We start from the raw sequence: 27667 nt of genomic DNA on the forward strand, positions 1-27667 counted from the left end.
CTCCTCAACAAGAGTCAGATGTCCAAATGTCTGACCATCAGCCACACATCCTTGGATAGCCCTCACTTTCTCATGATCAAATCTCCTAATACTGATACCTCCTTCTTTCCTGCTTCTCTCAGCTCCTCTCCTCTTTATCCTTTAGGATGCCTGATTGCCGCGCCAGAGCCAAATAGTGCTTTTCAATTTTTGATTGATGTTGGATTTTTTAATCTCTAACACAACCACAGGCTCAAGGTATCGACTGCTCAACACAAGAAAAATCCATCCCCAACTTCGGCTCTACACCGCAAAATACTATATTTATCACTACCATATTGGTACAGCTGCAACTGCTTACTTACAGGTCACTCCGAGTACTTCTTATCTCCCAGCAAAAAGATTATCGACCGCCCACCTGTAAATTGGCTAGCTTAAAAGCCAGTAGCAGATCAAAGCTAATGCACCTTTGGTCGCAAAAGCAACACTCTGCCTATGCCTTCTCACCTCCCTTACACCATTCGCCCTACACCCCAATCTTGATCACTGCACTCGCCAGACATAATCTGCCTACAGTACCGCTGACCCTTAATGTGCTATCACTGCTGCTGTGCTTTACCCTTAGTGCTCTGTTCTGTTCCCAACCAATCTGTCTTATAGAAGAACTCAAAACCCCAGTGTAAATAAGGACTGTGACAGGCACAGCGTAAATGTCACTACTGGTTGACCTGACCCCCATACTTCATAATCACAGCTCGTGATAACTGAAGTGCAAATACCTATGCCTCTGGCGTGTGCAATTTCTCACATTTTGCTACAAGGAAATCAGTTTCTGTTTAATGTGACTCCATCTAAGTTATACCTACAGTCCTCCAAGTTAGTGACAGAGCAGGTCAGAGCAACCTAAGCAGCTTAAGTTAATGGACCCTGCATTGTCAAGCACAGCGTGATGGTGAGCACACGGCCATTATTCAAATGAGCCCTGCGGAATAGCTCAGCTGGGGCTCAGATCGGGGCTACGGAAACGGCGCATTGGCTGCCAGAGACACGTTCCACTCCTGCTCACCAGCACAGCTAATGAGCCTACCTTTTCATGAGCACTGGCCCTCTCCAGGGCAGTAGAGATGTGCCGGTACTCAGAGTGATAAATCAAAAAAGTGCTGGTACTCAGTACCGGTGAGGACCGGCCCATTTAAAGCACCAATAGGCCATAAAAGGTGCAGCTGTTTACATACATCAAAGAAAATTAGATAAACAACATTGCTTCAAGGGCAAGTAATTCTGCTAGGATGTGGCAATTAAGGAATGGGTATGTAAAACATCTTGTACCGAAATTTACCAACTTGCATTCCTTACAGGAAGACGAATTGCCGGTTTTTTTTGACAGATGATATTCTTAACTTCTTCCGTTTTCTAAAAAAGGGCCAGCCTGTCTTGTGGAGAAAATATACATTTCGCACTTTCGGTGAATTATGATCATTTGGAAATTAATGATATTCAACAATATTTCTAATGTCCCTTCAAAAATATTGTGAAGCAGTTGAATGTTATATATGTCAAAATGCATAATTTCACTTCCTGATTAAGTAGTAATTGTTGTCATATGTACTATTAGTAATGTTATTAGCAGAGGGACTTCAAGTAAGAAGGAGGAAAATGCTGAAAATATTACATAATATGACAGCCAAATATGGTGCCCCTTGCCAGATTGGGCCTCGCTGGTGCTGAAGAAATGCATCTGCGCATGACACAGACTGGTACCGACCAGATCATAAGTAATACGGAGCAAAGAGCAGATTTATTAAACACTTTTGTGTTCGCAAACCCGTTGTTTTGCCAATTCACAGGGTCTGTAAATGCAAAAGTGTAATGTCCTAAACCCACTTACCAACTCAATAAAAGGGTTTTGAAATCTATTTAGAGTTGCAAGTAGGATGGAGCATGAAAGTGCAAATGCAGTCGCAGACCCTTGATCAGGTACCAACTGCTCGTAGGAAGTGGGTCCTGATTCCCAAAGGGGCAGGTTTCCCCTCCCTTTCCGAATCCCTTCATGTGAATTCGGGGGCAGCAGGCATGGTCTTATGGACCACAGCCTGCGACCTCGATGTATTCCTAAACAGGAGCCTTTATTGGAAAGCAGTACCTTTCCCGTTATGGGACACAGCCACTTGAAAAAAAGGTGCCATTTGAAAATGCAGAGACAGGGATGATGGTCAGCTGTTTCGTGTTGGCCACCATTCCTCAGCTTGTATCCAATCACCGAGGCTCACAAAGAGCAACCTGCCAAATTAATATTCATTAGGTAGATTGTTCTGCAACCCCCTTTGTCAATGCGATCTAGTAATACATAGGTCACATTGCAAAATCGAAGGCATCAGCAGTGCACGGATCCACACTCCTTTAAAAAATAGTGGTTTGTGTTTGGTTGGGCCAAACACAAACCACAGCAAGGCTGGTCTTGAAGGCGGTGCAGTGGCAGAGCTACTGCTTTCGCTTACTACTTAACACTCCAGATTATAAAATGAGAGGAAAGACAAGACGGAGGTCAAGCTGCTAAATTACATAGGGGATAAGGGGATCTTGGGGGATTCTGGTCTTACATGGCAGCCCAAATGCTTTAAGTACCTGGGGTTGGACTTCGATAAGGATTTAGTCTCCACTCTAAAAATAAATGAAGAATCGACTTTGAAAAAAGTATCTACTCTTCTAGAAAGTTGGTCCCCAAAGTTTCTCTCATGGTGGGGCAGGGCAGAAACTCTCAAAATGATGTCAACACCATTAGTTAACTACATGGCCAGTATGCTCCCTATGACGTTCTCTAATAATTTTGTCTTAAAGATAGACCAGCTGTTTGGTAACTTCCTGTGGCGGGGCAAGAAAGCCAGGATATCTCTAAAGAAATTACAACTGGCAAAAGATAAAGGTGGCCTGGGGCTACCATCGTTCAGAAACTATCAGACAGCCTTTCTGTGTAAGCAAGGTGCTCAATGGTTAATGAAATCACCAACTTACACTCCTGTGTGGATTGACATTGAGAGATCAATAGTGGGCAAGGCTCCTCTTGAGTCTTTAATCACCATGGATCTGTCACACCTCCCTCACTCCAGATACATATTGTTAAATACCAGAAGGGCCCTACTTAGACTTGACCACACGCATAAAACCAAATTGACATTCTCTAAATCATCATGCATGTCATTATGGAGAAACCCCTACCTTAAACACACGGGTGTGGAACTCTTCTGGGAGTCATGGTCCGAAAAAGGTATTAACCTGGCCGGAGACTTGTATGACAACAGCGAACCAATCCCGTTCTCAAGCCTACAAACGAAGTTTGACCTGGCCCCGATAGACTTCTATAATTTTCTAAAAGTTAAGGCGACATTAACCAACCGTAATTTCACACCCTACACTCCGTGGCTGATAACACATCTCCCACGCATCATGCACTCAGGTCACTTCGTTTCCAAGGTGTATAAACTGTTGCTACCACTGCCCAGCAAATCTCACAAAAAAGTGGAAGCGAAATGGGAAGCGGAACCTAACTCCACAGGAATAGAGTGGGATTGGGAATTGATTCATAAGTCAGCACTTGCCCACAAAGTATCACCCATCCTATTCCAGACGAAGTATATGCTCATAAATAGGTCGTTCTGGACTCCGGAAAAGCTATTTAAATGCAAATTACGTGATTCTCCGGAGTGCTGGAATTGCCAATCAGGGACTGGTGATCTTCCTCACATGCTATTCAACTGTCCCCTGCTGAAAGAATATTGGGAGAAAATATTTGTATGCATTCATCATGTGTTTAAGATAAAGCCAATGAAGGAATTTGTATATGTCATTCTAGGGGGGTTGGAACCGCGATTAACAAATGAGCATGATCGCCAGCTTTTGGATTTAATGTTGACACTGGCATGTAAGGTTATTTTGTGCAAGTGGAAATGTGCTAAGGAAGTAAATTTCAAAATTTGGCAGGAATGGCTGTCTTTCCTGAGAGGTGCCACGAATCAGGCGTTACAGTCCTCTACGTGGTGTCCATCCAATAAGAAATTATGGAAGTCACTAGACAGTTCATCCCTCCACTTTGAACCGCCTTGAAGCAATATGACCTTGTAGTAGTACCTTAGATATATGGGTGTGATCCTAGTTGCTATGTCAGAACTATCCCCATTCATCCACACGTCAAGTGTTTAACAACTTGATCAATAACCATGTGACAAGCAAGAGTGATTCTTCTCTTTATTCTCTTTATTTTTATCATTTGTAGTTTCTGTATTGGTCTGACAACATCTGTATTAATTCACTTTTGATGGAAGATTTAATGTAATGTCTTTTGCTTTGTTTTATTACTTCAATAAAAACGATTTGAAATTAAAAAAAAAATTAAAAAAAAATGAGAGGAGAAAAGAAACAAAATCTTCTACAGTTTGCAAGCAGGTCAGACTGGACCATATGACAGAGGAGGATGGTAACCAGGGTATGGCCATCACACCTCTAACCAGTGAGAGTCATGCAGCAGCCAAAGAGAAAGGTAAGGGACAGAAATTGCAACAGGAACTATCATGAGTGCACTGCAATTTGGCAGAGCCTGCGTTGTCAAGGACGGGAATGTTTCTACTGACCTCATAGTTAGTGCAGATAGTTAGTGCAGACGGCCTCGGAATGCTCACCGAGAATTGAGCAGTAGCAGACGCCTAGGTTCAAGGAGCAATTATCTTCCGACCTTGAAAGTCACCATGAGCATGGAGCGTCTTTCCTGGGTTTGTTTCCCAGTTCCTGGCACTCTGTCATCTTCTTGGAGGTCTCGGCTTGCGAGTATAAAGGTGTAAGAAGTGTTTAGATTGTAGAGAAAGTTATACCGAAGAGGTAGGCTCCGACAATCTTTCAGAAAGTGCATATCCATTTCAATCGATCAATAAGAATTTGAAGAACACCATGCATTGTTGTACCTTGTACAGTATAGGTTGTACGCTTATATTAGAATAGGATATGTTAATTGTATTAGATAAGAATGTGCTGAGGTAAATTAAATGTTTTCGGTTATGGGGGTCTACAGCGCCTTTAGAAGAAACAGTCAGTGTGCTGAAGGTTGTATTATGGAGTCCTGTTCTTCTTTGTGGGCTTTTCTACTACTGAAATAAATCTAAAGAAAAGAACCCAGCGACTACTTCTTATTTTACCTCATCTATCTCACTACAACCATCAATAAAGTTGTTTTTTTTGTGGCAGAAACAGATATATCTATTGCTGATTTTCATAAGGAGATATTTTAACAAGGGTCATTGTTTCAATAAGGTGAAAGCTTTACGTGAACTGTAATAGAATTCAATATTCTAGTAATGGGAAAGGGACCAAAACATGTAGGGGCAGATTTATGAAGGGCTTGCGCCACGTTTACGCCGCCGTTGTGTGACGCAACGGCGCAGAAACGTGGCGCATCCCTGCGCCCTATTTACAACGTGACGCATCTAGGAGATGCGTCACGTTGTACAGCACTGCGCCATGAGGAGGCGTTCCTGCGCAGGGGGGGGGCGTTCCTGCACAGGAACGCCTCCTGAAAGTGGCTGAGTGAAATCTATGAGATTTCACTCAGTCACTTTCAGGGCAATGCTGCGTCAAAACCCTGCGCCTGCTTGAAGCAGGCGTAAGGCTTGAGGCAGCATTGAAAGAATAGGCCCCCCCAGAGCATTGCTGGAGCTGCGTCGCGCTTGCGACACAACTCCAGCAATGCGTCACTTTTACGGCACAGATGCGTGACGCATCTCTGCCGTTTTTGCCCCATGGTGTGCCGCATCATAAATGCGGCGCACCATGGGTGGCGTAGCTGTGGCGCATCCCTCGGGATGCGCCAGTTAACATAAATCTGCCCCGTAGGACTTTGTTTGTAGTGGTAGATTGTGCTAGACCAATTGGTTGCAGACAGCCACAATCTATCTCTGACTCTATAAAAAGAAGCGGCTTTTTTGTATCGATTGGTGAATTTGCTCTGCCTCTGCTGAGTAACTTATAGAATGGGTGACAGAAGTGTGTGAGTGTGGTTTATGGTGTTAAGTAGATTCGCTACAGCTGTAACAGAACATCTGGATAAATACTGTGGCTCAGCATAGACATTAGCTAGTAGATGACTGTTTGGCGTTGTAGTGTGATCACTCTGCAGTAGGTAGGGGTATCTTACAGGTAATGAATGTTAGCAACAGTGGAAAAGGCAAAGAGGTGCTCTTTGACGGAGAAGCTTAACCTCTTGGTCTGACCATTGGTATGTGGGTGAAAGCGGGATGGCATTACTCTTTGTACAACCAGCCTTTTACAAAGAGCATTCCAGAACTTGGAAATACATTGTGGACCACCATCTCCTATGATTTGAATCAGTAGGGAGTGCAGATGAAACATGTCAAACGGAATCATTTCTGCCATGTTAATTGCTTTAGGTATATTTTGCAGTGCAGTAAAATTGGTCATCTTAGTGTGTATGTATGGAATGTGTACATCTATCTGAATTAAGGAGAACAACCATGTTTTCAGTTTACATAAAATCCTATGGTCGAAATGACCTTTCAAGATGCACTATCAAACCCACTTTCCCTTGAGTGCTGCTTATACTCTTGGCACAAATGTCCCAGAAGTTGATTTATAGTCGGACTTCTCTCTATAGAGAAAGCCATCAACATTTTCTCCTGCTAGCTTCCTCCTTGATTTTTCTGCTTATATGGAGTATGAAAATGAAATGAAAATTAGATTTATAATGCACACTAATACACGGAGGTGTCTAGGCGCAGAGGCTCCCCCTGATATACTAACCAGGGTGGAACATTAACATGCTGTGATGGGCTAGTTGTTCAAAAGCTGAGTTTTTAAAAGTTTACGAAATCCCAGTTACTTGTTTTCTGTCTTTAGTGCCAGTGGGAGGGAGTTCCACAATCTGGCTGTACCTGAAATACAACTTCTCCCCCCCAGGAGGCCGTTTTGGCACTGGTGATTATCAGATTTGCAGAGGTCGCAGAGCGTAGCTGCTTCACTGGAATATACCACTTGAACTTGTCTGCAAAATATTCAGGGCCCAGGCCATGTAGTGCTTAGAAGGATGGTCTTAAATTCTATCCTTCTTTTAACGGAAGCCAATCTAGAATTGGGAGGGCGTGGGGCACTGATTGATGTCTCTGGATGTCATGTAGAAATCGAGGTGCTGCATTTTGGAGGACTTGCAATTTGTTGAGGAGACGTGACTATATTTAGAAACAGTCCACTACAGGAATCTATTCTAGACAGGATCAAGGCTGTAACCACCATTTTCTCAAGTTCTGACAGAATGGAGGAGAGAATTTTCCTGATAGTTTTTATAGAGTAAAAGCATGTGGAGGTAATTGCATTTATTTGCTCCTCAAAGGACAACTTGGTGTCAAAATAAACTCCTAGGTTTTTCACCTTCGAGGTGGGATTAGAGATCTCTCCCATTTCCTGAGGCCTCCAATTGGGTTGCCAGAAGGAGGTATCTCGCCCAAACAGGAGTGCCTCAGTTTTCCTGGTGTTCAGCCTTAAGCAGTTTTAGGACATCCAATCCCTAACTTTGCGCATACATTCCTGAAATCTCCAAGCAGTGTTCGTTTAGTCCCATGAAAAGGACACTATGATTTGTGTGTCGTCAGCATATGACAATGTCTTGTCACCGAACCACCTAATATGAGAGCAGAGGGGGGCAACATATAGATTGACAATTGTCAGAGTCAACAAGGAGCCCTGTGGAACCCCGCATGGAAAAGTGAACCAGGAGGATGCATGTCCTCCAAGCTCCATTCGTTGCTCCCTATCACTGAGAAAGGAGTTCAGATGGGCGGAAACCTTGCCCCGATCCCTGCAGAAAACAGTTGGTTTATTAGGTGATCATGATCCACCGTGTTGAAAGCTGCAGTGAGGTCTAAGAGGATCAGGGAAGTCTTCCCTCCCTTATCCAAGACCTCTCTTATTCCCTACTATACATTATTCAAGGCGAGCTCGGTGATGTGCTGGCTCCTAAAACCATATTGTGCACTGTCTAGGAGATTATTGTCTTTTATAAACTGGTTGAGTTCTATATTTATGGTTATCTCAATGACCTTAGCTGGAAGGGATAGTCGGGAGATAGGCCTATAGTTGCTTGGATCAGTGTTATCCAAGTTAGATTTTTTTCAGGAGTGGAAGGATAGATGCCTTCTTCCATGGTATCGGAAAATACCCATTGGAGAAAATTCAGTTAAAAATGTCTGTAAGGTAGCTAGTTGTAACCCCCAGGGCCAGGTGGAGGATCTTAGGGGGGCATAGATCCCAGGGGGAGCCTGATCTCGTCTGTCCAAAAATTGTCATGACCTGCATTTCCGAAAGAGTATTGAAAACATAGAGACAAGAGCTAAAGGCTGCCTGCATACCTTCACTACTCGAACCCTCTGTCATGGTGGAAGGGGGGCCATTAGAATGGCCAACCATCTCCTGGCGGGTTGATAGAAATAGGTCAGAGATTGTTTTGTCTTTGGCTTGGAAAGAGTCTGCTAGCCGGTAACATGGTATACTCTCAAAGCAGGCCTGCAACAATTTGATATGTTAGAATAATATACTACTTTTAACCCCTTCACTGCGGCGGCTATTCCGCCGCAGTGCTAAGGGGGCGGGGCGGCCGCGCGGTGGGCCGTGCTGGTGACGGAACCGCTCCGTCACCAGCCGCGGTTGAGTTGTGCTCATGACGGAGCGGTTCCGTCATGGCCCCGCCCACTCAATAGAATGCGCAGCGCAGGCGCGGTGGCAGGGCCATGACGGAACCGCTCCGTCATCAGCACAGTGCCACCGCAGCTGATGACCGAGCGGTTCGGTCATCAGCACGGATAGGGTTAACTAGAGTCTTGAGCCATTACAATGGCCTAGCCATTTACTTTCCTGAGGTATTTTGTCTTAGCTTGTCTTTGTCCAGAAAGAAAGATGTCAAGTGTGCTACAAAGGTCTTTGAGGGCAGTATATGAAATACGGCCTACAATTATTTTTTGAGTGCCTGGAATAAATGTTATCATAAAGTGGTAGTTGCTGAAAAAGAAGGACCGTATAACTTATCAGCTATCCAACATTTCTCATGTTTTCGAATGCGTAGATGTCAACGTTCAGTGTGAATAGTTCCTCAGTATTGGGCTCCAAATAAAAACAGCCTCCATAAAATGCAAAAATCCAGAGGCGGCTCCTCCGCTAAGGTGGAGGAGCATCGCCCCACTGTTATTTCAGCAGTGCAAAAAAATAAAATAAAATTATAATAACAGGATGTTATTATTATTGTATTTTTCTATGTGGAAGTCGGGTGGGAATGGGCATTGTGATTGCAGAGTAGAGGAGAGGTGGTTTGCACTCCTCTAAGTGTATTGTATTTTATTGTATGGTTAATAAAAACCTTTACAAAAAAGAAAAGAAAAGTGAACAACATGCAGATAAAATTAAAAATACTTATCCCAAGTGCTAATGGGCTTGGTTCTTGTTCGTTCTTGTTGGTCATGCTGCTTCTGATGCACCTGAGGCCTGGGATCTAGTGCAGAGCAGGGAGTAAAAAGTGACTCAGGGGAGTGAACGTAGGGGCCTATTACCAAGCAATAGCAATAAATATTGCTATTGCTTGGTTAGCGGAAAAAAAATATCGCCGAGCACCGAGGATTTTTACCGCTGAGATACCTTGATATTATCAAGGTTTATCTCAAAAGTGGTAAAAATCCTGCGAAATGCATGAATATCGCTGAAAAATCCGCGCTATTCATGCATTATCATGACAATGCTCTTAGCCATGTTATCCACCTTCCATTGGATAACATGGCTAAGAACTGCTTTTAGCAGGCGTTAGCTTTTGGAGATATTCGCGCTTAGCGCAAATATTTCCAAAAGTTGTTAATAGGAGTTAGAGATGTTAGCGACTGTTTTCAGTCGCTAACATCTTGGCACGCCCACTTTGCATGTCATTAGCAATAATTATCGCTGACATGCAAAGTGGGCCCCTAAATGCCCGCTATCGCCTACAAGCTGTCGCCAACTGGTGTTAGCGACAGCTTGGTAATAGGGCAATAAAAGTATCGCCGTATTAGCGGGAAAAAGTCCTGCTAATGCAGCGATAATGCCCTTTGTAATATGCCCAAAGATTCTTCAAATAATAAAAATCAATAGTCAAAATTCTTTTAAATTAGATAGGGCAGACGCCAAGGCACCAGGGAGGACCGGTTTGGCAAAGACGCTGAAAGCAATGTGCAAATGTCGCATGACACAGTACATAAAGTTCAATAATCGGATGAGCTGTGGCGGTCAGCAAGTGTGTTCTCTTGCTCAAGGTGTGCCTTGTGCAGTCCAAAATTAAAGGTATGATGCAATTCAAGAATGTAGCAAGATCAGTCTGCCTGTTTTATACAGAAGGTAGTGGTGGTCGATATGGGCTAAGTTTTTGATGTTTGTGAGGAAAATACATCCATGTTAGTACAGCTGGCTGAGTACAGTGTTCTTGATGCATTAAAAAAAATATAACAGTTTTAATGTTTCGTGATGTATTTACTGGGTTCAGACTGGCAATCACTGCTTGCTGGCATGTGCGCACCCCTAGCCTGAGGAAGTCAGCTCGAAGGAGGGTTCTCCTTTGCTCCATGAGTTGATGACAGATGTAGAAAATGTGGCTTAGGGTTTCTTTGCCTTTGTCCAAATAAGCAGCAGCTGGTGTTGTGGGTAGCTAGGACCACTTGAGAGCGCTTGCACAGAGTTGTCATGTCTTCTAGTTTTGGCAGATTGTTTGGGCTGCTAAGCTAAACTCTTGGAGACGCAGAGTGGATTTGTATATCTTGGTGACTAGTTTGTCTACGGTCCCTGCTTCCTTGCCCAGAATGACTTTGCTACCATATGTTACAGTTGGTGTGATTTTTGCTTTCATCACCTGGAGGAGGGGTTATTATTATTTATTATTATTATTATTATTATTATTATTATTATTATTATTATTATTATTAATCGGGTTTTGTAAAGCGCAAACAACCCGGAGGCCTCGTAGCGCTGTGTATAGTCAGACTAGTGTAGGGGAAAAAAGTTAAATGAACAGATAAGTTTTCAGATCCTTCCGGAATTTTAGAAGGCTGGGTTCACTACAAAGGAGAGTGGGCAAAGAGTTCCATGCCTTTGCGGCATTCCAAGAAAAGGAACGCCCACCCCATCTGGTGCGTCTGATCTTGTTGACCGTGGCCAGGAAAGCAGTACTAGATCGCAGCGATCTGGGGGGAAGGTAGGGGTTTGCTAGAGAGCAAATCATGGTGGGGGCCGTCTTCCACATGGCTTTGTGCATGATGCACAAGGATTTGAACAACACTCTGGCCCTAATGGGAAGCCAGTGCAGTTTCCTCAGGGCCATTGTGCCTGATTCCCGTTTGTTAAGGCCTAGTAAAAGGCGGGCTGCAGCGTTTTGTGTCACCTGCAACTTCCTTATTGTGGAGGTGGGAGCGCCTAAATATAGGGAGTTCCCATAATCCACACGGGATAAAATAATGGCTTGTACCATTATTCTACGGGCTTCAAAGGGGAGAAGTGGTAGCACCTTTCTCAGCATACGCATGAGCCCAAAACATGTGGCGGACAGAGTAGTAGCTTGTTGCAAGAAGCTGAGGTTAGTGTCCAGCCAGATGCCGAGACTTTTTATGTGGGGCTTAGGTTGGGGCGGAGGGCCCATACACGGGGGCCAGTCCGACATAGGGCTGGGGATGGTTGAGTTACCTAGCATCATGAGCTCCGTTTTCTCGCCATTTAATTTTAAATGCGAGGTAGCCATCCACTGAGCGACCGCTACCAAACAATTGTTTAAATTCAAAGAGGAAGAGTCAGACTGGTTCATAGATACAACTAGTTGTGTATCATCGGCGTAAGTCACTATGTCAAGGCCGAACGAGTGCACTATATCAGCAAGAGGCTGCATGTAAATATTAAAAAGGGTAGGGCTTAAAGCAGAGCCCTGGGGCACACCTTGGTCCAGGAGCCAAATTTTTGAATGTGTGGTGCCCTCAACAACCTCAAAGGAGCGGTTCTCCAAAAAAGACTGGAGCCAGTGCATGGCCTTCCCCGAAATTCCCATTTGATAGAGGCGGTGAAGGAGAATGCTGGTGTTGACAGTGTCGAAGGCGGCACTAAGGTCGAGCAGCATAATAGCTGTAGTGCCGCCTTGATCCATTTGTTTCCTGGCCAACTCAGTTACTGCCAAAAGAGCCGCCTCAGTTCCCAATTTGGGACGGAAACCAGCTTGGGAATCATGAAGTAAATGATGATTCTCTAAGAATTGGGTAATGCACATGTTAATGTGTTTTTCTAAAAGTTTACTAACCCACGGAAGGAGAGAAATAGGACGGTAGTTGGCCATGTTCTCCGGGTCCAAGGTAGGCTTTTTCAGTAGCGCCTTAACTTGGGCACGTTTCCAGGCAGTGGGCACTGAGCCTGTGGTAATAGAGGCGTTTAAAATATTAAGGATAACAGGTTTGATGGTGTCCTTGATTTTTACTAGCTGGCAGGGGGGGGGCAGGGTCCGTAGGAGATCCAGATTTAATTTTCAGCATGAGGGCCCCTAGTGCGTTCTCATCCAGCAGTGGGAATTCATCTAATTTTGGAGTCATGGTGTTTAGTAAAGTGGTTCCTGTATCCTGGGACAGATTGGGTGGGTTAAAAGCAGAAGCAATATTCTGTATTTTACTGTGAAAATATTCAGCTTGACTGTCACAGCGGGCCTGGGCTTTGCTAGGGTCAATGGGAATCGGAGGGGTATCAATCAGGAATTTGGCTATCCAAAAGATTTCTCTGGATGAGTTGGAGGCGGTAGTAATTTTTTCCTCGACTGATTTCTGTTTTGTATCTTTTGATGGCTTCAAGATGAATGGTGTTGTCTACGTTACTACGGGAAATCCTCCAATTCCTTTCAAGTTTCCTCCACACCCTTTTGAGTTCTTTGAGTTGGGGAGTATACCAGGGCGAGTCCTTAGATTTAGTCTTTTCTTTGAGGGCTTTAATAGGTGCAATGGAGTCCAGGGCTGTACACAGCCAGTTGATATAATTCTCATACTGCAATGCTGGGTCTATCTCATTTAGGGGGGGAGCCAAGGAGAGAGAATTGGCCCAGCAGTCTGGGGAAATGTTAGACCAATCTCTCCCTTGTAAGATAGTGCGTGGAGGGGTCTGTCGTGGCATAGCTGGTGTCCACTGTATAGGTATTAAATAGTGGTCTGTCCATGTAAGGGGCAAAGGGGTCCCTACTTCCAGTCTATGATCGTTACTAAATACCCCATCAAGGATATGGCCCTTTTCATGTGTGGGTTCAAAGCCCTTCTGTGTAATCTGGAGAGCCGCCAGTCTGTCCAGAAATGCCCTGGCCGTTGAGTTGTTGGGATCATCTAAATGAATATTTATGTCTCCTAATAGCGAAAAGTAGGGTCTGCTAACGACTAAGTCAGCTATCTTAGATTGAAGTGAGTCCATAAATTCACCCAATTGGTTAGGGGGACGGTAGATAAGAACCCCAGAAAATGAGATTGTAGGTGAAAAATACAGTGTGAAGAGCATACTCTCACAGTTGGAGATTGCAACCGGGGAGATCCTACAAAGGTAGTGTTTTTTAAAGAGAATGCCTAGGCCTCCTCCTCTGCCTTCCGGTCTGTCTACCCTCTGCAAGATATACCCCATTTGCATAATGGACGTAATATCAGGGTCAGACGCATCTCTTAACCACGTCTCTGTCAAAAATATTACGTCGGGATTATTCTCCTCTAGCAGGAGGGACATTTGCAGAGCGTGTTTGGTTAATGATCGGCAATTTAAAAGAAACATTTTGTAAATTTTGGCAGGGTGCAAATTACCTTCATGGCTGGAAAGTAGGAATTTGCAGTGAGAACAGATTCCAGTGGTAGTATTAGGATGAATAGAGTGCCGGCAGGAGTCGTTGATTGGCGGCATTAGGTTTTTTAGTGTAATAGAGTTGTACCGCATCGGAGTGCTGCCTTCTGTTCCACCTTGAGCAGGGGGGTGGCCCCTGGTCCCGTCCGCTCGCGGACGGGCGCAGACGGGCTTGCCTTTGGCGCGCCTTCCGCGCGCCGCCGGCGCGCCCACTGCGCCCGCCCGCTGCGCGGACGGGCGGATCTGATGTTTTTATCCACTGTAAGGGGCGTGAGGAGGGTGGGATCGTCGATCATCTAGACCGCGATCCTTCCCCTACCCAAGATGGCGCCCAAAGTCAATTCAGCGCCCAGCGCCCGACAATAGCGGCGCTCTGTCAGCTGAGAAGGAGGGGGGGCCGACCTGGGGCGAGGAGATTCTTACACCAAGGTAGGGCCAACTGGATAATTAAAATCTATCCAATTAAAATATATACAATTTTTAAAACGCTAGTTAATAGTAATCAATAACAGGCAATAGCGTCTAGCACAAATTCCCTCAAGAGCAAGAGCGCTAATGAGCCCCCGGCTTCCGCCTCAGGGGTGAAAAGAAGTATGACTGATACCTCGAGGGAGCGGGACTGCGCTCCTTTTGTAACCCGGGGAGGCGGGATCGTCGATCATCTAGACCGCGATCCTTCCCCTACCCAAGATGGCGCCCAAAGTCAGTTCAGCGCCCAGCGCCCGACAATAGCGGCGCTCTGTCAGCTGAGAAGGAGGGGGGGCCGACCTGGGTGAGGAGATTTGTTGTACATTGATTCTTCATGTAATATGGTTGTCTTTTGTCTTAGTCCTTTCTTTGTGTTTTCTTGTTCTCTGTCTACCACAATGCCTATGTATGTTCTGACTTCTACCTGGAGAATTCCACAAGTGTCAGTTGGTGGTCTGGTCAGCTGGCGAGGTTTGTGTGCTCAGCTGTGTCTTACAATAAATCTACATGTAATCAACTAGAAGTATCCTGTCATCTATGACCATCCTATTTACAACATTTTGGCGACGAGGGTGGGATGCCGAAAGTGCAAGAAAGCGAGCATATTCTAACTTTGGCATTTTTCATCAGATTGTATTCAATGGAACGTTACCTTGAACTGCTTCAATTAACCTACACATTGCGGGAGGGTTTTCTCGTGTTGCCCTATTCATTGATAGGGTTTAGTTCGATCTGCTTGTAGAATCTTACACTCAACAGCATTTATCTCGGCAGAACTGTACATTCATATGTGTATTTGGTGATAGTTTTGTTGAAATTCTGCGCAACAGTGCCATCCTGTGGTCTTTTTGAGTAGGTTTAGTATTTCTGAAATGGGTAGTAGTGTTAGTCCTGCTCTTATTAGTCATTGCCCATGTCAGTTCCCAGGTTGTCTATCCTGAGGTGTACCCTGTTTAAGGAAAGTTGTGTTATTACTTTCTTGTGGTATGTTGTGTTTCTCCCAAGGGTCTATGTTTATACCTACCTTTGTTAATAGGGTTTCTACCCGGTTTCCCTGAGGGAGGGGGATGGAGTGTAATGATATTTCGGATACTTGGTGTGGTACTTAATTGGTGTTGTGTATCTTGTTATTGTACAACATGGGGTAGGTGTTGTTTGGTGTTGTTTGGTTGTTTGAGTGTTTTGTTTCACCTCACTCTTCACTCTTCATCCTGTGTCTCTGAATACTCTTTTGTCTTTGTGGTTGTCGTTGCAGTCTCTTGTATTGTAATCTTTGTTTTCCTTTATTTCTTTTCTTTTCTATAAAGGAGGGAGATGTGTTGTACATTGATTCTTCATGTAATATGGTTGTCTTTTGTCTTAGTCCTTTCTTTGTGTTTTCTTGTTCTCTGTCTACCACAATGCCTATGTATGTTCTGACTTCTACCTGGAGAATTCCACAAGTGTCAGTTGGTGGTCTGGTCAGCTGGCGAGGTTTGTGTGCTCAGCTGTGTCTTACAATAAATCTACATGTAATCAACTAGAAGTATCCTGTCATCTATGACCATCCTATTTACAACAAGATTCTTACACCAAGGTAGGGCCAACTGGATAATTAAAATCTATCCAATTAAAATATATACAATTTTTAAAACGGTAGTTAATAGTAATCAATAACAGGCAATAGCGTCTAGCACAAATTCCCTCAAGAGCAAGAGCGCTAAAGAGCCCCCGGCTTCCGCCTCAGGGGTGAAAAGAAGTATGACTGATACCTCGAGGGAGCGGGACTGCGCTCCTTTTGTAACCTGGGAGGGCGGGATCGTCGATCATCTAGACCGCGATCCTTCCCCTACCCAAGATGGCGCCCAAAGTCAGTTCAGCGCCCAGCGCCCGACAATAGCGGCGCTCTGTCAGCTGAGAAGGAGGGGGGGCCGACCTGGGCGAGGAGATTCTTACACCAAGGTAGGGCCAACTGGATAATTAAAATCTATCCAATTAAAATATATACAATTTTAAGGCTAGGGCCTGGTATCTATGGCACATTAGATGGCAGGGCACGCATTAGGTTTGAGTCCTTGTTCTTTATGGTGGATATGTGAGACAAGAGTGACCATTTGCTGTCTAGTGCGATTCTTAAGTATTTATAGTGCTTACTGTGCTGAAGCCTGAAGCCCTTGAGAAGCCACCGATGAGCCTGGTATGACTTTTGGCTGAAAATGGCAGTTTTTGTTTATTCTGATTAATTTTCAGCGGGTTCATGCCTATGTAGACATATAAAGATGTCAGGAGCCATTGAAGGCTGATATTTGACTGCCTGAGGAGCATCAGGTCATCTGCATAGAACAGATGTTACATGCTTTGGCCTCCTAGCTTAAGCGGGTGGCAATTTGTTTAGTTGAGTTGCTGTAATTTGTCAGCTATGTATACATTAAAAAGCTGGGGGGTCAGCATGCAGCCTTGCTTCAGCGCAGTGCAGAGCTTGTGGGGATCAGCCTTGAGATGTGGGAGCAGGCTCTTAGTTTGATTCAAACCCAAGTGTTGGTGTGGAGCTGTATTATTACTCTTAGCAGGTCATCTGGAAGCCCCAACTCCCGCAGTTTGTACCAGAGTGGCCCTCTGCTGTTGAAGGTGGCTTAAATGTTCACAAAGCAGGAATAAAGTGCCCTTTTGCCTTTGAATGCTTTCTTGCGCACAAGGCCCATAGCCATCAGGTTTGAGGAGGTGCTGCACTTGTCCCTGAAGCTGCATTGATTATTGGGTATAATCTGTTAAAATTCTGCCCAGGCTTTGAGGTCATCAAGTAGCAGGCTGGCGTAAAGTTTGGCATTTTTGTCAATTAGAGCAATGCGACGGTAGTGGCTAGGGTTTGATTTCAAGCCGCCTTTGAAAATTGCTTGGTTTATAGATCCTCTCCAAGACTCAGGGATGGAATCTGTTACCAGGCAGTGTTTGAACAGAGGAGTTAAAACCTTGGACCAGAGAGCTGGTTCGGAAGCGAAGAAAGCAGTGCATAACCCATTAAGGCCAGGGGCTCCGTCTTTGTGCTGTGCTGGCAGTTTATGTGTGCAGTGTTTGTCTAGTATAATAGAGGGTTCTGGAGGATTTGCAGGACCAGGTATTTTGCTGGCCTTTGGGGGCATAAGTCTGGTGTTGTGGGTGCCTGTCAGGATGCTGGAATGAGGTGAGCCTTTGGGCACTGATGAGAAGTGCTAGGACAAAAGAGCGACCCACTCTGATTCTGAGATGTTGACATTGGTCCTCCTCCTGCTTCCAATTGTAGCTTGGTTAATCAGAGACCAACATTTTCTTGCGTTCCTTCCCTTTCTGGTTGCTAGCAGGTGAAGCCAGAAATCCTAATTTCCTTCTCTTTTGGTGGCACATCAGAGTGCTCTACTGAATAAGGATTTTGATAGGTTAAGTCTGTTTCTTGCGGCCTTAGAGGAACGTTGCTTATTAACAGCTTGCATGATTCGGTAGACAAAACTTTTTAATCAGCTTCAGACCTTCTGTTAGTCTGAGTTTAGAGGAGGATGGGTTGCATGGCTTTGCCTGTGGTGGAAATTTGACTAGGAGTTCCTGCATGATTTGTTCGATTATGAGAGACCACTGACTGACTGGGTAGTTGTTTTAGACAATGACTTCGGGAGTAGAACACTGATCCATGGCATCGCTTCCTGGAGTCGTTTGCACTCCTCTAAGTGCACATAATGGTTTGGCCAGCCCAATAGGGCTGGCCAAGCCATCATGCACACTTGGCATGTTTTCCATTGTGCTGTGCACAGCCCAGTGGAGGTCATGCCAAGGTTCCCACTCACTGCCTGATCATCCAAATAGGACGCTCAGACCAATCATGACTCATGGTGGAGTAGGTACATTTATTTTTTTAAATAAAAATGAATCCACCACCCCAACCAACCCCCCCCCCCCCCCCCCCCCATTCTGAGGCAGCCGCCACTGCAATAATCTTTTATGGCTTACAGTTCCTTCTCAAGCACTTATTAAGTAAATTTAGTTAGTTTGAATTTACGAGAAGAGAATGCAACAAGGTGTTACACACCAATTGATTTTTTTTGCAATAAGACTACTTCTAGGGCTCTCTTGGAGGCATCAGTTAAAAAAATATAATCTACCCATTGTTCCATAAGGTTGCACCTCCCATGCCTATTCCGTGTATCTGTTCTGATGCCCAATGTACCACACCAGTCTGCCAAGTTAAAATGGCTGGGGCAGATGTCACTTTTAAGGACAATGCAAAGTATCGCTTTCCAGGATCCTTGACAGGTTCTGGAAACACAACAATTGTTTAGGGTTTTTAATTATCACCCCTATGTGAAGGAGAAAGTGAGTAGGGTCACACGGCAGGATGGAGTTCGGAATGACTGAAATACAAGAGGTCACCGCATGCCAATAATCCAAGATCACTAGGCACGTCCAGACCATATGAAAAAGTCCACTGTATCATGATTGCATCTGGGAGAGTGTGAGCTAACCCCAGGATACATCTTGGATAGTCTGTTCAGGGAAAGGTGTGTACCATACTGGATGTATTGTAATTGAACGTTCCATGACATCAGTTTAAGGGAACTAAGACATCTCTGTCAAATAGGGTCTGTTAACTGTGAAGGCAACCGGGCTGCCCACCAGTCTCTGAGAGTAAGGAAGCATGGGTCAAATGAACCACTGGTCACGTTGCCATATATGACAGATATCGTGCGGTGGGGAGTCGTGGTAGTCAGCATCAGCTCCAGGGGAGCACCTGCTCGAGTTAAATCTCTGTTGCACTTCACATCTTGCCAGTTACATCCCGAAAAGCTGAGTATACCAGCAACTGTCCTGGGGTAAGCCGCTACTCCCAATTAAGTCCTCAAATGTGCACATAGGCCTTTCTACCATCACGTCTTTCATGTTGTGTAACCAGCAGTCATCCAGCTGTCCACACGTTAGAGGGCTCATAAGGATCTGCAAAGTGGTGATTCCCAGAGGAGCAAGCTAGGGGTATACGGAACATCCCTCCAGCCATTATGAATTATCTTGCAGTTGCTTGTGTTAAAACATTAGGGCCATCCCAGTGGGAGGGGCACGTCAGTAACCATCCAAGTATGAAATGGCCACCGAATTGAAAGTCCAGTGTTTCCCTTTCAGGGCATGATACTGCACGGATTCACCATAGTGTCCATTGTAGCTAAGCAGCAGTGGAGTATAACTCTTAATCGGAAACTCCTAGGCCTCCCATCTCAAGTGCCAGGTTCATCACTTCGATCTTGACTCTATGTCTCTTGGGGCCCCTGATTAGGGAGGCTAGTATACGCTGTTAATATCACCAGGAGTGGCGCAAAAAAGTAAAGATGGAGTATTACCATCTTAACAATGGATATTCAGCCCATTGGTGAGATTGGCAACTGTGACCGGAAGGGCAACGATTGATGGACGGAGACGCGGGTGCCTTGCCTAGGTTATCATCCACCTGGTTTTTCCCTGTGTGGTAAACAAGTAATCCTAAGTACTTAAATGTATCGGGGGCCCAATGTAGAGGTGAGCATATCACCTTTCCTGCGGACACATGGGTGCCCTCGATAGAGGAAAGAGGCATGATTTCCCAAAGTTTATTCTCACACCGGATACTCAGCCAACATTATCCAAAGCTGACATGACTACCGGTAAAAGTAATGGGTCAACCTTCAAATAAATCAATGGATCGTCAGCATCCAAGGAAACTATCTGGGATAAATCCTGTGTCCGGTATCCCCATTTGATCGCTTGTACACAGAGCATAAAGGTTAATGGCTCCATTGCCTTGGCAAAGAGTAATGGGGAGAGGGGGCATCCCTGCCTGCTCCCACTCTCAGTCGGCAAACTGTCCGACACAATGTCACCAGTGCATACCCTGGCTATGGGAGCAGTATAGAAGATCCATATCCCCATGCAAAAATCTGTGAAAAAACCTAATTTGTGCAGGACACCCTGTAGATACGCCTGACCCAGTCTGTTAAATGCCCTCTCTATGCCTATAGTGACCACCCACCCTTTGTGCAGGCAACCTACATGCATAATCCATAGCACTAAATAAGCAACGAATATTAAGGAATGTATTGCGGCCCGGAATGAATCCATTTTGGTTGGTATGAATCACCATATGCACCATCGGGGTCAGCCAGTTCCCTAGAACCTTCCCCAGTACCTAGTAATCTAGGTTAAGAAGAAGCAGTGGATGATAAGATGTTAGCTCCAGAGGGTCTCTCCCGGGATTCGGGAGTACAGTGATCAGGGCCACTCGTATGTTTTTTGGTGTACTACATTGTGTCTCCGTTTGCTTATACAGCGCTAATAAATGTGGTGCCAAGAGTGCCCGATATGTGGCATAAAATTTAAAGGTATCTCATAAGTGCCAGGTGCTTTGCCCCTCGCAATGTGTTTAATGTCTAAAGAGATCTTGTCAAGATTCAGTGCCTCATCAAGTTCTCGTCCCAATTAGGGAGTAAGTAGGGTGTTTCTATAGGTTGTAATTAGGCTAAAACTGCATCGGAGGTCCCATCTGGTGGGACCAATATAGATTTCTGTAATAAACTTAAACTCTTTATTGATGTCTTAATGGGAGTTCACTATGTGACCAGCACGAGTGCAAATAGCAACTGTAGTGTGTGGACATTCATATTTCCACAACCAGGCCAATAAACTACTGGCTTTGTGTATTCTTTAAAATCAAAATTGGCCAGTCATCGAGATAGAGCTCTATAATCAGCCCTACGGTCGGCTAGTGACGAATATGAGGTTGGATCATTCATCCAGTCCATTTCGCCCCCCCCCTCAATGATCAGGCAACCAAACTAAACTGCATTCGATATTAAGGAGGTGGTGCCAAGATGGTCTACCCTTGAAATCACATGCTGCAAGATACTAAACTGAAAAGAAAGTTGCTTATTTTATTGTTGGTTACAAGAAGAAGTAGTAGCAACAGACACTGTGTGAGTGCAGCATGCACCCTCAGCCAATACACCAGAAAAGAGGCATCTCAGCCTGCCCTGCCGACTAATGCACGGAGAAACAGAAGAGGAAGCAGGACTGTCTCCAGGGGTGTATGTACTCCTATATCACTTCCCCAGCCATTTGAAAAGTCACAGTAGGGCCTCCCCCAAATAATGTAGCCATTAAATTTAAGTCAGTGTCTGGGGAGACATTGTCATGACAGCCCGCTGCTTAGCCAGTCGGAGATGGAGTTACCGATTGTTGCTCCACTTCCTCAACCACTTGTGCCCTCTCCCCTGCAGCCTTTTCCTTCATATGGCCAACTAGGTGGCTTCTGCCATTGGCTCTGCGGCTTCCCTGCACTTTCCATTATGAGGTTGGAGGGGAAGATTCCCCTGTCACGGTTGTGATGCCCTTTTGTTCTAGCCAAGAGATCACACCCTCCGTAGTGGGGAAAAAGGTGGTACTGACTCTCTGCTTGATCCAGAGCATCACAGGGAATTCGACAACGTACTTGATATCATGTTCCTGCAGGTATCGCTTCACAGCCATAAAGGAGGACCTCCTTCATTGCACCTCAAGGGTGTAATCAGGAAAGATATTGACTTGGGTTTTCTCCACTGACCAAAGGCCCCTGACTCAGGTGACCTGTAGGATATGATCCCTATTTCTGTAAAAGAATAGGCGGGTGACCAACGGGCATGGAGGAGCCCGCAGAGTGGGCTAAAAAGTGGGTAAAAGTTCAGGAACTACGATATCTGAAACAAACAATATGCACTGCTTTTGTTATGTGTGATGATACACAAGAATACTCTACTTTAATTGACTCTTGTATAATCTAAATAAATGATACATACTCATACATTTTTCAATATGTTTATAACATGATTCTGGCATCATAATCTTCCTTATAAAACATTTTTTTCATTGCATTGCATTGTTATCATTATACAGACATATTTGCAAATGACACAAATATAATTCGTTTACATGGTGTATATAATTCACATATTTAAATATAAATTATTTTACTGACTGTCGTTGCCTGCCCTATGCATTTCCGGACCCTACGTCCCTTCGTCAGGGGCCACTGAAATCATATTTTTTTTTAAATCAAATCAAAAAGTCCACTGCTGGAGGGGAAAGAAAGGGGAGGCTGCACAGCATAAGAGTCCTCAATCCATGTTGGTTACGGAGGAAAGAGGACTGTCCAGAGCTGTGGTGGAGAGCCCCTCTCTGTAGTCACTCACCCAATCCAAGGCTGGCTTGTACTAGGGCAGTGCGTCTTGTTGGTCTGGTCAGGTAGGTGCCGCCACGGCGATGGAGTTCCCCACAGCAGCTTCAAAATCAGAGGAGATGTTTCAGCCAAGTGCCACCATATCTGCTGCTCCTTTGTTGTGTGAGGGGCTCACCAAGAGCATTGGTGTGATGGGGAGGCAGAGTCCACAGTCAAGCAGCCCTCCTCCTGGTCAGCTCCGCTCAACTCTGGCGAGACGCACCCATCTGGACCACAGCTACGCACTGCGGGTCGCAGGCCACTCCTCACGGCCGCCATGGCTTTGCGTCCCAGGAAAGCGCACGTGGTGGAGCATTTCCTCCCTGAACTTGTCAGAAGACTTTGGGGGGAAACAGAAGCCCTTCAGGCAATGAGGGGGACATCGAATTATTGCTGGATACTTTGTTAAGGGCAAGGAAGTTCTTTACCAAGAGGCTTACGTGGTCGCCATCTCGGCCATGCCCCCCATTTCGTGTAGCTACTTTAGCTCCAAAAAGGTTATAACTTAAATAATCTATGGGTACTTAGTGAAAGGCACATGTTTCAAATTTGGCGAAAAGTAAAGCGTCTCTAACAAGATCATCATGTTTCGCTGAGTGTTAGTTTGTAAGCCTATTGCACAAAGAAGCTGTGTGGGGGCATTCTCTTATCTTTGATTCAGACTAACTTCCATGAAGACATGGTAGATAAGAGGGTGGCAGACAGTTGAGAGTGTTTCTTCTGATGGATGGATATTTTAATGCGGAATTCAGAACCTGGGAACAGTGTTCTTGTCTTCCAGTTGGTATAAGGATAATGCAAGAAAAGCAAGGATTGTCAAGAACGATTGGACTATGTGAAGTAGCAATTAAATAAGAAATCTATTTTTCATGGTATTTTGTGATAGATGCAAGGTTAATCTGTGTTCACTCGCTAGGTATGCATGGGGATGTGTCTTCTTGACAATAGGTATTTCATGGTAGTGTGTCCATTTTATATCAATCTACATGTAGGATGCTCCATAGTCTAATAAAATTAGAAGACAACGTTTTGTTTTGAAAGTTCAATGTAGTGTGAAGGGAAAGATATCCATAGGACACAGTTTGTAAACTTGAGGACAAGGGTCCCTTCCTTTCAATTATATGTACCTCTTGTATTAGGGACCAGGTTGTTGTTTCCCACATCCTTGGATTAAAGAGTTGGACACGTTTCTATCAGGTGTCCTTTTTTAGAAACTAAACATAATCTTCAATCCATTTAAGGAAGCCTTACTTCTTCCTTTGCCTAAGTAGAAAGTTGGCCAGACTGTTAAGAGAAACATGTTTTGCTTGTTACATTTTAACTTTGTTTCTCAGAGCTGATCAATCTGGATAGACAAGGATGAACAATGTCACACGGATCTGAAGAAACTGGTCTAGTGACTCTTGCCAGTTCACCTTGTATTTCTTCCTTCAATCTATACTACTATTATAAAGAGAGAACTTGCACATTTTGGCCAGGTAAAGTCGGGAACCACAGCGCCAATCTACACACCCGATACATCTATGAAAATGTCAGGGTGTGTAGATGGACATAGGCTATATAAATAAAATAAAAAAAGTAAATAAAAAAAATTAAGTTTGAAAACAAAGTAGTGCCCTGAAAGTAGCGCCGGCCGGGACCTAGCGCTGGCCGCGACGCGACGTGCGTGATGACCGTGACGCGACGTGCGTGATGACGACGAAGGAGGAGCGGCGGTGCAGTGACGAGCGGCTGTGCAGTGAGGAGTGGCAGCACAGGTAAAGAAAGGGAAAGTTTTCGGGCTTTTCATAAACTCTCAGTGCGAGACTGTGTGATGCAGGGGGAGGCGAATGTCAGAGCGGGAGTGAGTCGGGGCGGGAGGGGGGCGGGAGGGAGTCGGGCGGGAGGGGGGCCTGGTCCGTGTCCATGCATGGGCATGCACGGACAATGTCGGGTGTAGCGGGGGCCTGGGTGGGCGGTTGGCCCTGAAGCCTCATTGCCCCCAGGCAACGCTGGGGTGGGCTGCTAGTCCTTTTTATATCAGCACTTTTAATTTGACGTTTCTCATTTTGGCATCACTGTGACAATTTTTTCTGTTATTACTCTGTCTTAATTTTAGTGTGACGATATTATTGCATGGGCTACTGTGAGGGCTGATCTTCAGCATGTGCACAAGCAGTTTAGTCATTTGATTTATAAACTTTTACTCTGGCTCAGGGCTGTCATTTTTTCTCTCCTCCATTGTCCTTGTGGGACTTACAAATCGATAGTACCAAAACTATTAACAACACTCTTAAATATTTGGAGCTGTTTAACAAATCTGCACAAATTTTCTCTAAAAGTTCTTCATCGAGTTGTATTTTCTTGCTGGAGCTTTCGGTACAACTGGCTTTGTTTGCTAAGAGAGACCGGAAAGTACGGGTATTTTTACTCCTAGTGAACAATTGAGGCCCCACTTGAAATTACTTGCACTCTAGTCACCAGGGAGGTAAGTGAATGCTCCCTACATAAGGAGGGCTGTGGTAAGGAAATGCTCAGAGGGCACTCTGCTGGCATGCTTAAGGTGTGCCTAAGGCAAACCCTTCTGTGTCCGTCCTATGGCCAATGCATGCCATGCTGCTTATGGGGACCTATCCCAAGGTGTTCACTTTTATTATTAGCTGCAGGGTCTGCAGGGTTTAAGGCCCAGTAAGAACTGTGGGGGAAAGCGGCATGTGGATGAGTGACCTGACCTGACTCTGGTCGGTGACGGTCGCTCCACCTGCCGCGTGCCTCCCCGTGAGTGTGCCCGGTCTCCCTACCTGCCTGTCCCTGCTCGCTTCCAGTGCTTGTTCAGTCCTTGAGCTTGTTTATTGTTTCTTGTTCTTCCTTGGGCTTCCTTGGGCTTCATGCTGTCTCCTCGCCCTCCCCGCTCCCTGTCGCTGCTCCCCTGCTCCCCCGCCCCCCCTTTTGCCGTGTACCCGATCCCTTCCCCGCGCCACCCCGCACCCGCCTCCCAGCTGCTCCTCCCTCCCTCCAGGTAACTTAAGTGGTGGTAGCGCAACGGGGAGCTGTGACCTGACCTGACTCTGGTCGGTGACAGTCGCTCCACCCGCCCCGCGCCTCCCCCTGAGTGTGCCCGGTCTCCCTACCTGCCTCTCCCTGCTCGCTTCCAGTGCTTGTTCTGTCCCTGAGCTTGTTTCTTGTTTCTTGTTCTTCCTTGGGCTTCACGCCATCAACTCGCCCTCCCCGCTCCCTGCCGCTGCTCCCCTCCTGCCCCGCCCCCTTCTGCCGTGTATCCGATCCCCTCCCCGCACCACCCCGCTCCCACCTCCCAGCTGCTCCTCCCTCCCACTCCGCCTCTCCCACTACGCCATTTATGGCGGAGTCCGCATGCACGCACAGCGGGCGCGCCCTTTGCGCGCCAAAGGCGCGCCAAAGGTAAGCCCGTCTGTGCCCGTCCGCGCCTGGACCACGCCCAACGCCATACCCCCTGGCCCCCGCAGATTCCATCCCTCCCGCCGGACGTACGATGCCGCCATCCTCAACGCACTCAACACCGGCCGGATCCCTGACACCCATTGACCCTTCACCTGCCAATCCTGTAAGTTCACCTGCATCAGGACTTGCATCGCACCAGCACCCGCCAAGCCGAGCACCAACAGCAACCACCTGAAGTGCATCCTGCTCAACACCCGCTCCGTCCTCAGACACACCGTGGAACTATGGAACCTGCTCGACACCACAGCTCCAGAGGTCGCGTTCCTCACGGAAACATGGATGAACGCCTCCTCAGCGCCCGACATCGCCATCGCCATCCCGGACGGATACAAGATCACCCGGAGAGACCGCGTCAACCAGACAGGAGGAGGCATCGCCATTGTCCACAAGAACACCATCCGCATCACGACCAACTCCGAGGACACCCTCACAGTCGCCGAACATCTTCACTTCCAGCTACACACCGACCCCAAGGCCACACTCAGAGGCACCTTCATCTACAGACCCCCAGGACCCCGCACACAATTCAGCGAAGACATCGCAGACTTCATCAGCCCACACGCCCTCGCCTCCGCTGACTACATCCTCCTAGGGGACCTCAACTTCCAACTGGAGAACAACAACGACAACAACACCACCACCCTGCTGGACAACCTCGCCAACCTCGGAGTCAAGCAACTGGTGAACACCCCCACCCACTACGCTGGACAAACGCTTGACCCAGTCTTCTCCTCCAGCAAGTACATCTCCTTCAGCCACTCCACCGGACTCCACTGGACAGACCACAGTTGCATCCACTTCAGCTACAGAAGGACCACGACTCATCACCACCCACAACAGGCTCCCCGCAGGAGCTGGAACAAGATCACCACCGACCAGCTCACCACATCACTGAACCAGAACCCGCCCGCCAGATCAACGGACCCCGACCAAGCAGCCAACAACCTCACACAGTGGATCACCAACTGCGCGGACGACCTCGTACCCCTGAAAAGCCACCCCAACAGGCCCGGAAGGAAGAAAGCCCCCTGGTTCAACGACGACCTCAAGAACTCCAAGAAGAACTACCGGACCCTCGAGAAAGCCTGGCGAAAAAACCCGACTACAGACAACATGACCGCCCTCAAGCACGCCACCCGCAAACACCACCAGCTGATCCACATCACCAAGAAGTCAGCATTCAAGGATCGACTAGACAACAATGCACACAACAGCAAGGAACTCTTCAGCATCGTCAAAGAGCTCTCCAACCCCAGCGCCGTAATCAACGACATCACTCCCTCACAAGACTACTGCGACTCACTCGCCTCGTTCCTCCACAGCAAGATCGCAGACATACACAACAGCTTTGGCGAACAGACCACGCACCCAATCACAGAACCAACGCCCCCCCACCACCACCCTCCGCGCCTGGACCCTGGTCAGCACCGAAGACACCATCCGCACAATGAACACCATCCACTCCGGATCGCCAACCGACCCATGCCCCCACCACGTCTTCAACAAGGCCAACTCCGTCATCGCACCCCAACTCTGAGACATCATCAACTGCTCCTTCAACACCGCCACCTTCCTGGAGAGCTGGAAACACGCCGAACTCAGCGCCCTCCTGAAGAAACCATCAGCAGACCCCACCGACCTCAAGAA

Source organism: Lissotriton vulgaris, chromosome 3_1, assembly GCF_964263255.1.
Source record: "Lissotriton vulgaris chromosome 3_1, aLisVul1.2, whole genome shotgun sequence".
Classification (NCBI taxonomy): domain Eukaryota; kingdom Metazoa; phylum Chordata; class Amphibia; order Caudata; family Salamandridae; genus Lissotriton; species Lissotriton vulgaris.